The sequence below is a fragment of the Phallusia mammillata genome, chromosome 2 (assembly GCF_965637545.1).
Source record: "Phallusia mammillata chromosome 2, kaPhaMamm4.hap1.1, whole genome shotgun sequence".
NCBI classification, from domain to species: domain Eukaryota; kingdom Metazoa; phylum Chordata; class Ascidiacea; order Phlebobranchia; family Ascidiidae; genus Phallusia; species Phallusia mammillata.
In genome coordinates, this window is record NC_137253.1 from 33,483,125 (window position 1) to 33,498,172 (window position 15,048).

The 15,048-nt window shown below is 33.8% G+C and overlaps 1 protein-coding gene across 1 annotated transcript in view; it reads left to right on the forward strand.

Moving 5' to 3' along the window:
• Positions 1-15,048, forward strand: part of LOC145212626 (uncharacterized) — a 124,913-nt gene that overhangs the window by 97,863 nt on the left and 12,002 nt on the right. Inside the window, exons 1-6 of the transcript XR_013856760.1 lie at positions 1,759-2,173; positions 2,306-2,444; positions 2,717-3,794; positions 4,068-4,394; positions 4,824-4,962; positions 5,227-5,913. The gene's annotated coding sequence lies outside the window, so the exon portion shown is untranslated. Of the gene's footprint in view, positions 2,174-2,305; positions 2,445-2,716; positions 3,795-4,067; positions 4,395-4,823; positions 4,963-5,226 lie in introns of the transcript that reaches the window.

A 15,048-nucleotide genomic window follows, 5' to 3' on the forward strand; every position in this document is an offset into this window, starting at 1 on the left:
TTCATTAGTGTGTCCCTTGATTTCACAAACCTTCCTGCTTGAAAACATTTGACATTGCATCGCCTCAGACAGTAAGGTTGCTGAAATAGTTTTAATAGAAGATGTGTTTTGTAGAAGGCAAGGTTCCAGTAAATGAAATGTCTTATTTTAGTGGATCCTATTATGTATGCTTTCGCTTGTGTTCAAAATCTGGTGCATGTTTTTGGCGTAAATAAAGTTTTCTTTTAGATCCGTCCATGTTGTTTTGCATTGTGTAAAATATCTCTTTATTATGTTTGTGCTGTTACTTGATAAGGCAGACAGAGATTTGTTTAAACATAGAATAAAAGGAGTCCATAAAATCACATGTAAACGTTGAGATTTGTCAAAAAATGTTTGTTGACAAGCTTTTTGTGGAAATTTGGTCACGCACTAACGACCATGTCATGAAAAGTGATACCATAAAAAAATACTTTGTTATCAATTGCGGCATGAATTTGGGGAAAAAATTGCACTTTTGGAGTTAAAATATAATTTGGTGTTTTAAGTTACCGCAGTTGTTTAAAAAATTTATTAGTAATGTTTTCTGAATCTAATTAACGTGACGCAATAATTCATGAGTTTGCCAAATATGATTTCAGTGGTTAGTTATGACGTAACATTTTTTCAGAAGTTTCCAGTGCCGAAATTCAGCTATTGCTGGCTATCTCCGGTTTTGTTTTGCGCCAATGAATGGGCAATAAATTCTTTTTCATAAAAATTTGACCGCGTGATGACCTTTTGCCAAATGCAAACTCAAATAAAGAAGTAACGTTTCATTGGTCCAAGAACGATAGTAGATTGCGTTTTTTTGCTGCACAAGTGATTTACAAGTTAAACATTTACGCCATAATGGAATTGCAAGTTCAGGAGTTCGTTAATATGCATTTATGTTCGAAAAATGTTGAGCGCGAAACATATTTATTGAACAGCTGTGAAAATAAACATTGCGTCATCAGCGATCAGCTGTTTGTAAACAGACGTGGCGAAAAATTTCATCTTTAAAGTTGAGACTGTTTTTGGTCGTTTTGTCGCAAAATTATGAAGATTAAAGACAAAATCGTACTTTTGCTTTTGCTGCCTGATAAGAAGTCGTATTTTGGTAAAAGTTAGTTTCAAAATTTTTACATGTTTAATGAGAAAAATAACGGCCCAAGTAGACATAAAAAGCAACTTGCCTCAATATCACTGATGTGGGCATGAGCATTTGCAGCAGCAGTTATAAAATAATAAACCATGTTGCATTTACATCTATTTGAGCTTTTATTTTTATGACTAAATTTGTGAGCAGATCCATGCATATTGTTTAATATATTTTTACAATAATTATTTTGAACTTACAATTGGATTTTTGCAGAGGTTATGAAGTGCTTGCGATGTCAATAGATGTCTACAACATGTGGCTGCATCTTGTATTTTCTGATCACTCACTTGTTATAACTGATGTGATGGATTTTGAAAAACCAAATGTCACTTCAGTTTCCAGGTTTCACAGCTTGTGTGTCTAGGAAATCAAGGTTTGTCTTTGTAACATACATATATTGAAGTTACATCACTAAAAAAATTATATTTCATCACAAAAACAATTGTAAACAATAAATGTTATTAATCGGGACACACTGCTCTTCGATATCCAAAATACTGAAAAACAGTGACTGATCATTTTTTAGTGATTTATTTTTTTAAATGTTAAATGTGCTCAAAAAAAGCATTGTCATTTTCTGTACCCCTCATATCCATGGAGATCATAACATAATTCATAACAAAAAGTATATAAGCTTATGTCAATAGACATACTATAACTATTCAAATATCATCAGTAGTGGCTGAAAATGAATGAAATGTTGTAACGTCAGCTGCTGTAATCATGTCTCGTGAGTGTAAATTGTCTGCTCCACACTAATTATAACAGTGGAATTATAAATGTAAACCAAATTCAGAAAAGTCTTTCTGATTTAATTTATTTAGTCAAATTCTTGTTTTGTTTTTGTCACTGATTTAAATCACTGGGGCACAAAACCCTGTTTACATGTAATAATAGTTTCTTCATTATGGTGTTTTTGCCGACTCTTCCTGATTGTGCTGAGTCAGCTGTTTTGTTTCGGTTTCAAATGACGGCAGAGTCAGGATTTGGAAAATCGATGACCAAACATGTGTACGAACCTTATATATTGCGGCTGTTTGTAGGATATATGTATTGGACGATCAATAAGAACATTATATATTGTGGCTGTTTGTAGGATATATGTATTGAACGAGCAATAAGTTAGTTATTGAATATTTGTAGGTTCTGAAACACACAATTCTATTGGAAAGTATGGAGAAACACTCCACGGACACTAAAACATCGGTTGAAGCACGTTGCATTTCTGTTCATAATGACGGCAAACACATGCGGTTGACGACAGGAGTGGGAGTATCCAGCAGTATGTATTCAACATACTTCCCAATTCAATTTGTAGTCATCTTTATGTCTGGGCACATTGGGGAATTCTGCACACAATTTAACACTCTTTATCATAAATATGCATCAGTAATTTCATCGCTGGTTTCTAGGCTGCACCTATTTTAGCTTGTTTTTCCAAGCCACAGTAAATTTGGAATTTGGTTTTAAGTTGTTATTTTGGATTTGTTTTTTTGTAATCCTTAAGACTAAATAGTTTTGCGTTTTTTATGACAACCAATCATTTGTTTTTAGTGTGTACGACCTTATGACGTTTAAGAGGATATCATTTATTTCGTCACACGACGGGGATATATTAAGCATGGATTATTCTCACCGTGGTTCGATGCTTGCAAGCGCCAGTAGAGATCGATGTGTTCACATGTTTACTGATGATTATATTCCGTCCAACACGATAGCTGATCATTCTGCTGCCGTCACTGCTGTGAAGTTTGCGAACCGAGATTATGAGGTAAACTGTGATGTAGGGAAGTTGAAACTAGTATAAGTAGGTATTTTAGAATAGTTGTTTCGATTCTAGAATATCTAATCCAAGTCTTATATAATTTTTTATTGTGATCTGGACAACAATGTTTCCCGAGGTAAACTGTCACTGGTGTGGCTAATTCGACCCGTTGACACAAAATGTAAATTCAATGCACTAAGTATATATCATTTACACGAACTACAATAAACTGCATTAAAACGCTGAAATTTGAATGATACAAGTTAACAAGGGTAAATTTGGCAAATGCAACACGCACGTTTAAGTGATTTGCCTTTGTTTGAACCAAATGTGTAACATTTAAAAATCTGACTTTTTTCCAAACCTTTCTTTGTACATTGCTTTTTACTTTGCCTAAGCTTTCTTAATTATATATATATATATTAGTCACAGTGAAAGTGTCCAGTTTTCAGCTTCATTTGTTTTTGTACCACTTTTGTGATTTTTGTGTTTTAGTCTCATTATGTTGTTTAACAGAGAGCATAGTTGTTTAATCTTGATGCTGACAATTCTTGGTCTAAATCAGATTTATAATTACAGTTTCGACTAATGAGCTGTGGAACAGACAAGTCTCTCTACTACTACAACTGACATCAGTTGAGAACAACATTACATTGAGAAACACTCGATGGCTGACATGGACATTGTTGAGTAAGCAAATCCACAAAATTTTAAACCCAGCCATTCTAACTGTGGATTTTATTCATCGATGATTCAGTGCTAGTTGCGCGCAGCTGCAATTTAACCTAATGTGACATCTTTGGTGCAAAACGCTTGTTGCAACCTCGTGTGTTGATAAAAACATCTATGTCCTCCCGTACACCACAGGTCAGTGTTGGTTTGCATTTGTTGAGAAAATTGAAAAGCAATTTGCAGTTATACAATATTAATAAGCATTTCCACTTAAATTAATCAAACATGTTTTATTCATGTCAAATGACTAAATGTATGTCTAGCAAATTTACTCATGGTAGGAATTTCACAATACTGGCCTTTTACAAGTTTGCATTTTTTCTGCATCAGTTTTTAAATTGCTTTAATGTATTTGCAACTGTTTTTCCAATTAATATTTTTAACAAGAATCTTTTGTTTGTCTTGCAGGAGATTGTGTTTGCATGATCAGCCGGCATTCAGAGGTAGCGGTTGCTCTCACTTTCGACCACAATTCTCACTTAATCTCTGCATCTGCCGACAGTTGCATATTTGGGCGGACATTTAGCCATCGGGTGACAGAAGAGCTCAAACAAACCCAGAAAGGTGCCACCTCCATGCCTGGAAGTCCAGATTTGAATAAAACCTCGTATTTTGCTACAAACGACTAGTTTACAGTAGAAATAATCGATGATTAGACGCATCCTAGTAATGTTGACATCCCGTTCAGTGATGAGTTTGACGACCCTTCAACTTTGACATTTCACAACAATCCAGGTAATGTCCCTTGCTGCGATTTCCAAATGATTTGTCCGTTAGTTGAGGTGTTTGCAGAGTTGCTTTGGTAATGATCTCAGAAAATATCCTGCATTAGGAAAGACATTATTTATGTTTTCCGAAATAATTTTATTTTATCACATATTTAAACTTTTAATCTTTTTTTGTATCTTGATTTTTGTTCCTTGATTTAAACAGAATGACCACTGTTTTGGCCGGTTTGATATGTTACTATTATCATATTTATTGACATTCAGAATACACTTTTTTATTTTATTATGATTCCTTTATTGTTTTTCTTATTACACACATCAGTACAAACTTCATTATGCAAATTTAATTTGTAAAGAAGTGTCAACATTTTTATGCATTTTGCTGGTTTGTATTTATTTTGTTTGGCTTTTTAAGAACTTACAATTGCTTTTTCAGATGCTGAGCAACAAAATACTGATGAATCATTGTTGTCAAAGTGAGTGACTAAGCAGTTGTCCAACGATGAGTCAGGGTTATTAAGCAACAAACCTTTACCTGAACTGGGGAAATGGGAGATAAATTACACAAAGAAAAGGTGGGATGTTGGGATTTAACTTTACAAATATGTGACAGACTAAAAACTTTGACAAGTCTGAAGTAATAGGCAGTGTTAGTTTCTAAAAACAACTAAGTCACATTGCTAAGCTGTTTATGTTTGGCCTGGAAACCAATTTTCTTAGGCAAGTGTAGGCTGACCCTTGCGGCTAAATATTTTTGACCAGTATATGCTTGGCAAAGCCACATATACATTTTAAACTTTGATTTTATTTTTAAATGTCTTTTTGTATTCTTATTTCAGGCTTGCACAGTAGCACACACACTTGTATACGGTATTTTCAAGATTATCCACTAGAGCATTGATGGTTTAATGTGTCGGGTATGCAATTTTTTTACAGCAAGTGTTTTGTGTTATGGCAAAGTACGGAAACCCCTGGTTTTTGCACCTTTTTCTTCACTGTAGGTTTTTAAAGCTGTTTAATTGAAGCCGGTCATAGAATATACTTTCCAAATTTACACTCTTTATGCCATGTGTGCGTATAGTGGGATTGTGTCTTTCCGTTTTTGATTTTGGGTGTAATGTGTTGGTCTCAGAAGGTAACATAAGATAAGACATGTTACATTTAAATTCAAGCTGTTATTTTTATGTTTTGATTCAAACAGGCTAACTTATGTAGATATAAACCCTTATGTTTTCTGCACCAATTGTTTAAGTTGTTTCTACTTTGTATTTGTAGTCTAATTGCTGTATATGTTCATTAGTGTGTCCCTTGATTTCACAAACCTTCCTGCTTGAAAACATTTGACATTGCATCGCCTCAGACAGTAAGGTTGCTGAAATAGTTTTAATAGAAGATGTGTTTTGTAGAAGGCATGGTTCCAGTAAATGAAATGTCCTATTTTAGTGGATCCTATTATGTATGCTTTCGCTTGTGTTCAAAATCTGGTGCATGTTTTTGGCGTAAATAAAGTTTTCATTTAGATCCGTCCATGTTGTTTTGCATTGTGTAAAATATCTCTTTATTATGTTTGTGCTGTTACTTGATAAGGCAGACAGAGATTTATTTATACATAGAATAAAAAGAATCCATAAAATCACATGTAAACGTTGAGATTTGTCAAAAAATGTTTGTTGACAAGCTTTTTGTGGAAATTTGGTCACGCACTAACGACCATGTGATGAAAAGTGATACCATAAAAAAATACTTTGTTATCAATTGCGGCATGAATTTGGGGAAAAAATGGCACTTTTGGAGTTAAAATAAAATTTGGTGTTTTAAGTTACCGCAGTTGTTTAAAAATTTTATTAGTAATGTTTTCTGAATCTAATTAACGTGACGCAATAATTCATGAGTTTGCCAAATATGATTTCAGTGGTTAGTTATGACGTAACATTTTTTCAGAAGTTTCCAGTGCCGAAATTCAGCTATTGCTGGCTATCTCCGGTTTTGTTTTGTGCCAATGAATGGGCAATAAATTCTTTTTCATAAAAATTTGACCGCGTGATGACCTTTTGCCAAATGCAAACTCAAATAAAGAAGTAACGTTTCATTGGTCCAAGAACGATAGTAGATTGCGTTTTTTTGCTGCACAAGTGATTTACAAGTTAAACATTTACGCCATAATGGAATTGCAAGTTCAGGAGTTCGTTAATGTGCATTTATTTCCGAAAATTATTGAGCGCGAAACATATTTATTGAACAGCTGTGAAAATAAACATTGCGTCATCAGCAATCAGCTGTTTGTAAACAGACTTGGCGAAAAATTTCATCTTTAAAGTTGAGACTGTTTTTGGTCGTTTTGTCGCAAAATTATGAAGAGTAAAGACAAAATCGTGCTTTTGCTGCCTGATAAGAAGTCGTATTTTGGTAAAAGTTAGTTTCAAAATTTTTACATATTTAGTGAGAAAAATAACGGCCCAAGTAGACATAAAAAGCAACTTGCCTCAATATCACTGATGTGGGCATGAGCATTTGCAGAAGCAGTTATAAAATAATAAACCATGTTGCATTTACATCTATTTGAGCTTTTATTTTTATGACTAAATTTGTGAACAGATCCATGCATATTGTTTAATATATTTTTACATTAATTATTTTGAACTTACAATTGGATTTTTGCAGAGGTTATGAAGTGCTTGCGACGTCAGTAGATGTCTACAACATGTGGCTGCATCTTGTATTTTCTGATCACTCACTTGTTATAACTGATGTGATGGATTTTGAAAAACCAAATGTCACTTCAGTTTCCAGGTTTCACAGCTCGTGTGTCTAGGAAATCAAGGTTTGTCTTTGTAACATACATATATTGAAGTTACATCACTAAAAAAATTATATTTCATCACAAAAGACAATTGTAAACAATAAATGTTATTAATCGGGACATACTGCTCTTCGATATCCAAAATACTGAAAAACAGTGACTGATCATTTTTTAGTGATTTATTTTTTTAAATGTTAAATGTGCTCAAAAAAAGCATTGTCAGTTTCTGTACCCCTCACATCCATGGAGATCATAACATAATTCATAACAAAAAGTATATTAGCTTATGTCAATAGACATACTATAACTATTCAAATATCATCACTAGTGGCTGAAAATGAATGAAATGTTGTAACGTCAGCTGCTGTAATCATGTCTCGTGAGTGTAAATTGTCTGCTCCACACTAATTATAACAGTGGAATTATAAATGTAAACCAAATTCAGAAAAGTCTTTCTGATTTAATTTATTTAGTCAAATTCTTGTTTTGTTTTTGTCACTGATTTAAATCACTGGGGCACAAAACCCTGTTTACATGTAATAATAGTTTCTTCATTATGGTGTTTTTGCAGACTCTTCCTGATTGTGCTGAGTCAGCTGTTTTGTTTCGGTTTCAAATGACGGCAGAGTCAGGATTTGGAAAATCGATGACCAAACATGTGTACGAACCTTATATATTGCGGCTGTTTGTAGGATATATGTATAGGACGATCAATAAGAACATTATATATTGTGGCTGTTTGTAGGATATATGTATTGAACGAGCAATAAGTTAGTTATTGAATATTTGTAGGTTCTGAAACACACAATTCTATTGGAAAGTATGGAGAAACACTCCACGGACACTAAAACATCGGTTGAAGCACGTTGCATTTCTGTTCATAATGACGGCAAACACATGCGGTTGGCGACAGGAGTGGGAGTATCCAGCAGTATGTATTCAACATACTTCCCAATTCAATTTGTAGTCATCTTTATGTCTGGGCACATTGGGGAATTCTGCACACAATTTAACACTCTTTATCATAAATATGCATCAGTAATTTCCTCGCTGGTTTCTAGGCTGCACCTATTTTAGCTTGTTTTTCCAAGCCACAGTAAATTTGGAATTTGGTTTTAAGTTGTTATTTTGGATTTGTTTTTTTGTAATCCTTAAGACTAAATAGTTTTGCGTTTTTTATGACAACCAATCATTTGTTTTTAGTGTGTACGACCTTATGACGTTTAAGAGGATATCATTTATTTCGTCACACGACGGGGATATATTAAGCATGGATTATTCTCACCGTGGTTCGATGCTTGCAAGCGCGAGTAGAGATAGATGTGTTTTCAAATGTTTACTGATGATTATATTCCGTCCAACACGATAGCTGATCATTCTGCTGCCGTCACTGCTGTGAAGTTTGCGAACCGAGATTATGAGGTAAACTGTGATGTAGGGAAGTTGAAACTAGTATAAGTAGGTATTTTAGAATAGTTGTTTCGATTCTAGAATATCTAATCCAAGTCTTATATAATTTTTTATTGTGATCTGGACAACAATGTTTCCCGAGGTAAACTGTCACTGGTGTGGCTAATTCGACCCGTTGACACAAAATGTAAATTCAATGCACTAAGTATCATTTACACGAACTACAATAAACTGCATTAAAACGCTGAAATTTGAATGATACAAGTTAACAAGGGTAAATTTGGCAAATGCAACACGCACGTTTAAGTGATTTGCCTTTGTTTGAACCAAATGTGTAACATTTAAAAATCTGACTTTTTTCCAAACCTTTCTTTGTACATTGCTTTTTACTTTGCCTAAGCTTTCTTAATTATATATATATATATATATTAGTCACAGTAAAATTGTCCAGTTTTCAGCTTCATTTGTTTTTGTACCACTTTTGTGATTTTTGTGTTTTAGTCTCATTATGTTGTTTAACAGAGAGCATAGTTGTTTAATCTTGATGCTGACAATTCTTGGTCTAAATCAGATTTATAATTACAGTTTCGACTAATGAGCTGTGCAACAGACAAGTTTCTCTACTACTACAACTGACATCAGTTGAGAACAACATTACATTGAGAAACACTCGATGGCTGACATGGACATTGTTGAGTAAGCAAATCCACAAAATTTTAAACCCAGCCATTCTAACTGTGGATTTTATTCATCGATGATTCAGTGCTAGTTGCGCGCAGCTGCAATTTAACCTAATGTGACATCTTTGGTGCAAAACGCTTGTTGCAACCTCGTGTGTTGATAAAAACATCTATGTCCTCCCGTACACCACAGGTCAGTGTTGGTTTGCATTTGTTGAGAAAATTGAAAAGCAATTTGCAGTTATACAATATTAATAAGCATTTCCACTTAAATTAATCAAACATGTTTTATTCATGTCAAATGACTAAATGTATGTCTAGCAAATTTACTCATGGTAGGAATTTCACAATACTGGCCTTTTACAAGTTTGCATTTTTTCTGCATCAGTTTTTCAATTGCTTTAATGTATTTGCAACTGTTTTTCCAATTAACATTTTTAACAAGAATCTTTTGTTTGTCTCGCAGGAGATTGTGTTTGCATGATCAGCCGGCATTCAGAGGTAGCTGTTGCTCTCACTTTCGACCACAACTCTCACTTAATCTCCGCATCTGCCGACAGTTGCATATTTGGGCGGACATTTAGCCATCGGGTGACAGAAGAGCTCAAACAAACTCAGAAAGGTGCCACCTCCATGCCTGGAAGTCCAGATTTGAATAAAACCTCGTATTTTTCTACAAACGACTAGTTCACAGTAGAAATAATCGATGATTCGACGCATCCTAGTAATGTTGACATCCCGTTCAGTGATGAGTTTGACGACCCTTCAACTTTGACATTTCACAACAATCCAGGTAATGTCCCTTGCTGCGATTTCCAAATGATGCGATTTCCAAATGATTTCCAAATGATTAGGAAAGACATTATTTATGTTTTCCGAAATAATTTTATTTTATCACATATTTATACTTATAATCTTTTTTTGTATCTTGATTTTTGTTCCTTGATTTAAACAGAATGACCACTGTTTTGGCTGGTTTGATATGTTACTATTATCATATTTATTGACATTCAGAATACACTTTTTTATTTTATTATGATTCCTTTATTGTTTTTCTTATTACACACATCAGTACAAACTTCATTATGCAAATTTAATTTGTAAAGAAGTGTCAACATTTTTATGCATTTTGCTGGTTTGTATTTATTTTGTTTGGCTTTTTAAGAACCTACAATTGCTTTATCAGATGCTGAGCAACAAAATACTGATGAGTCATTGTTGTCAAAGTGAGTGACTAAGCAGTTGTCCAACGATGAGTCAGGGTTATTAAGCAACAAACCTTTACCTGAACTGGGGAAATGGGAGATAAATTATACAAAGAAAAGGTGGGATGTTGGGATTTAACTTTACAAATATGTGACAGACTAAAAACTTTGACAAGTCTGAAGTCGTCCACTGTTTTATTTAGACATATATATTTCAAGTAATAGGCAGTGTTAGTTTCTAAAAACAACTAAGTCACATTGCTAAGCTGTTTATGTTTGGCCTGGAAACCAATTTTCTTAGGCAAGTGTAGGCTGACCCTTGGGGCTAAATATTTTTGACCAGTCTATGCTTGGCAAAGCCACATATACATTTTAAACTTTGATTTCATTTCTAAATGTCTTTTTGTATTCTTATTTCAGGCTTGCACAGTAGCAGAAGGACACATACATACCAACATTTGAGTCATAGCTTGGATTTACTGATGGATTATTTTCTTTGTCTCCCCCACACACACACACTTTTATACGATATTTTCAAGATTATCCACCAGAGCATTGATAGTTTAATGTGTCGGGTATGCAATTTTTTTACAGCAAGTGTTGTGTGTTATGGCAAAGTACGGAAACACCTGGTTTTTGAACCTTTTTCTTCACTGTAGGTTTTTAAAGCTGTTTAATTGAAGCCGGTCATAGAATATACTTTCCAAATTTACACTCTTTAAGCCATGTGTGCGTATAGTGGGATTGTGTCTTTCCATTTTTGATTTTGGGTGTCATGTGTTGGTCTCAGAAGGTAACATAAGATAAGACATGTTACATTTAAATTCAAGCTGTTATTTTTATGTTTTGATTCAAACAGGCTAACTTATGTGGATACAAACCCCTATCCTTTCAGCACCAATTGTTGTTTCTACTTTGTATTTGTAGTCTAATTGCTGTATATGTTCATTAGTGTGTCCCTTGATTTCACAAACCTTCCTGCTTGAAAACATTTGACATTGCATCGCCTCAGACAGTAAGGTTGCTGAAATAGTTTTAATAGAAGATGTGTTTTGTAGAAGGCATGGTTCCAGTAAATGAAATGTCCTATTTTAGTGGATCCTATTATGTATGCTTTCGTTTGTGTTCAAAATCTGGTGCATGTTTTTGGCGTAAATAAAGTTTTCTTTTAGATCCGTCCATGTTGTTTTGCATTGTGTAAAATATCTCTTTATTATGTTTGTGCTGTTACTTGATAAGGCAGACAGAGATTTATTTAAACATAGAATAAAAGGAATCCATAAAATCACATGTAAACGTTGAGATTTGTCCAAAAATGTTTGTTGACAAGCTTTTTGTGGAAATTTGGTCACGCACTAACGACCATGTGATGAAAAGTGATACCATAAAAAAATACTTTGTTATCAATTGCGGCATGAATTTGGGGAAAAAATTGCACTTTTGGAGTTAAAATAAAATTTGGTGTTTTAATTTACCGCAGTTGTTTAAAAATTTTATTAGTAATGTTTTCTGAATCTAATTAACGTGACGCAATAATTCATGAGTTTGCCAAATATGATTTCAGTGGTTAGTTATGACGTAACATTTTTTCAGAAGTTTCCAGTGCCGAAATTCAGCTATTGCTGGCTATCTCCGGTTTTGTTTTGTGCCAATGAATGGGCAATAAATTCTTTTTCATAAAAATTTGACCGCGTGATGACCTTTTGCCAAATGCAAACTCAAATAAAGAAGTAACGTTTCATTGGTCCAAGAACGATAGTAGATTGCGTTTTTTTGCTGCACAAGTGATTTACAAGTTAAACTTTTACGCCTTGATGGAATTGCAAGTTCAGAAGTTCGTTAATGTGCATTTATTTCCGAAAATTATTGAGCGCGAAACATATTTATTGAACAGCTGTGAAAATAAACATTGCGTCATCAGCAATCAGCTGTTTGTAAACAGACGTGGCGAAAAATTTTCATCTTTAAAAGTGAGACTGTTTTTGGTCGTTTTGTCGCAAAATTATGAAGATTAAAGACAAAATCGTGCTTTGCTTTTGCTGCCTGATAAGAAGTCGTATTTTGGTAAAAGTTAGTTTCAAAATTTTTACATATTTAATGAGAAAAATAACGGCCCAAGTAGACATAAAAAGCAACTTGCCTTAATATCACTGATGTGGGCATGAGCATTTGCAGAAGCAGTTATAAAATAATAAACCATGTTGCATTTACATCTATTTGAGCTTTTATTTTTATGACTAAATTTATGAACAGATCCATGCATATTGTTTAATATATTTTTACATTAATTATTTTGAACTTACAATTGGATTTTTGCAGAGGTTATGAAGTGCTTGCGATGTCAGTAGATGTCTACAACATGTGGCTGCATCTTGTATTTTCTGATCACTCACTTCCTATAACTGATGTGATGGATTTTGAAAAACCAAATGTCACTTCAGTTTCCAGGTTTCACAGCTCGTGTGTCTAGGAAATCAAGGTTTGTCTTTGTAACATACATATATTGAAGTTACATCACTAAAAAAATTATATTTCATCACAAAAGACAATTGTAAACAATAAATGTTATTAATCGGGACATACTGCTCTTCGATATCCAAAATACTGAAAAACAGTGACTGATCATTTTTTAGTGATTTATTTTTTTAAATGTTAAATGTGCTCAAAAAAAGCATCGTCAGTTTCTGTACCCCTCACATCCATAGAGATCATAACATAATTCATAACAAAAAGTATATTAGCTTATGTCAATAGACATACTATAACTATTCAAATATCATCACTAGTGGCTGAAAATGAATGAAATGTTGTAACGTCAGCTGCTGTAATCATGTCTCGTGAGTGTAAATTGTCTGCTCCACACTAATTATAACAGTGGAATTATAAATGTAAACCAAATTCAGAAAAGTCTTTCTGATTTAATTTATTTAGTCAAATTCTTGTTTTGTTTTTGTCACTGATTTAAATCACTGGGGCACAAAACCCTGTTTACATGTAATAATAGTTTCTTCATTATGGTGTTTTTGCAGACTCTTCCTGATTGTGCTGAGTCAGCTGTTTTGTTTCGGTTTCAAATGACGGCAGAGTCAGGATTTGGAAAATCGATGACCAAACATGTGTACGAACCTTATATATTGCGGCTGTTTGTAGGATATATGTATTGGACGATCAATAAGAACATTATATATTGTGGCTGTTTGTAGGATATATGTATTGAACGAGCAATAAGTTAGTTATTGAATATTTGTAGGTTCTGAAACACACAATTCTATTGGAAAGTATGGAGAAACACTCCACGGACACTAAAACATCGGTTGAAGCACGTTGCATTTCTGTTCATAATGACGGCAAACACATGCGGTTGGCGACAGGAGTGGGAGTATCCAGCAGTATGTATTCAACATACTTCCCAATTCAATTTGTAGTCATCTTTATGTCTGGGCACATTGGGGAATTCTGCACACAATTTAACACTCTTTATCATAAATATGCATCAGTAATTTCCTCGCTGGTTTCTAGGCTGCACCTATTTTAGCTTGTTTTTCCAAGCCACAGTAAATTTGGAATTTGGTTTTAAGTTGTTATTTTGGATTTGTTTTTTTGTAATCCTTAAGACTAAATAGTTTTGCGTTTTTTATGACAACCAATCATTTGTTTTTAGTGTGTACGACCTTATGACGTTTAAGAGGATATCATTTATTTCGTCACACGACGGGGATATATTAAGCATGGATTATTCTCACCGTGGTTCGATGCTTGCAAGCGCGAGTAGAGATCGATGTGTTCACATGTTTACTGATGATTATATTCCGTCCAACACGATAGCTGATCATTCTGCTGCCGTCACTGCTGTGAAGTTTGCGAACCGAGATTATGAGGTAAACTGTGATGTAGGGAAGTTGAAACTAGTATAAGTAGGTATTTTAGAATAGTTGTTTCGATTCTAGAATATCTAATCCAAGTCTTATATAATTTTTTATTGTGATCTGGACAACAATGTTTCCCGAGGTAAACTGTCACTGGTGTGGCTAATTCGACCCGTTGACACAAAATGTAAATTCAATGCACTAAGTATCATTTACACGAACTACAATAAACTGCATTAAAACGCTGAAATTTGAATAATACAAGTTAACAAGGGTAAATTTGGCAAATGCAACACGCACGTTTAGGTGATTTGCCTTTGTTTGAACCAAATGTGTAACATTTAAAAATCTGACTTTTTTCCGAACCTTTCTTTGTACATTGCTTTTTACTTTGCCTAAGCTTTTTTAATTATATATTTATATATATATATATCAGTCACAGTGAAAGTGTCCAGTTTTCAGCTGCATTTGTTTTTGTACCACTTTTGTGATTTTTGTGTTTTAGTCTCATTATGTTCTTTAACAGAGAGCATAGTTGTTTAATCTTGATGCTGACAATTCTTGGTCTAAATCAGATTTATAATTACAGTTTTGACTAATGAGCTGTGGAACAGACAAGTCTCTCTACTACTACAACTGACATCAGTTGAGAACAACATTACATTGAGAAACACTCGATGGCTGACATGGACATTGTTGA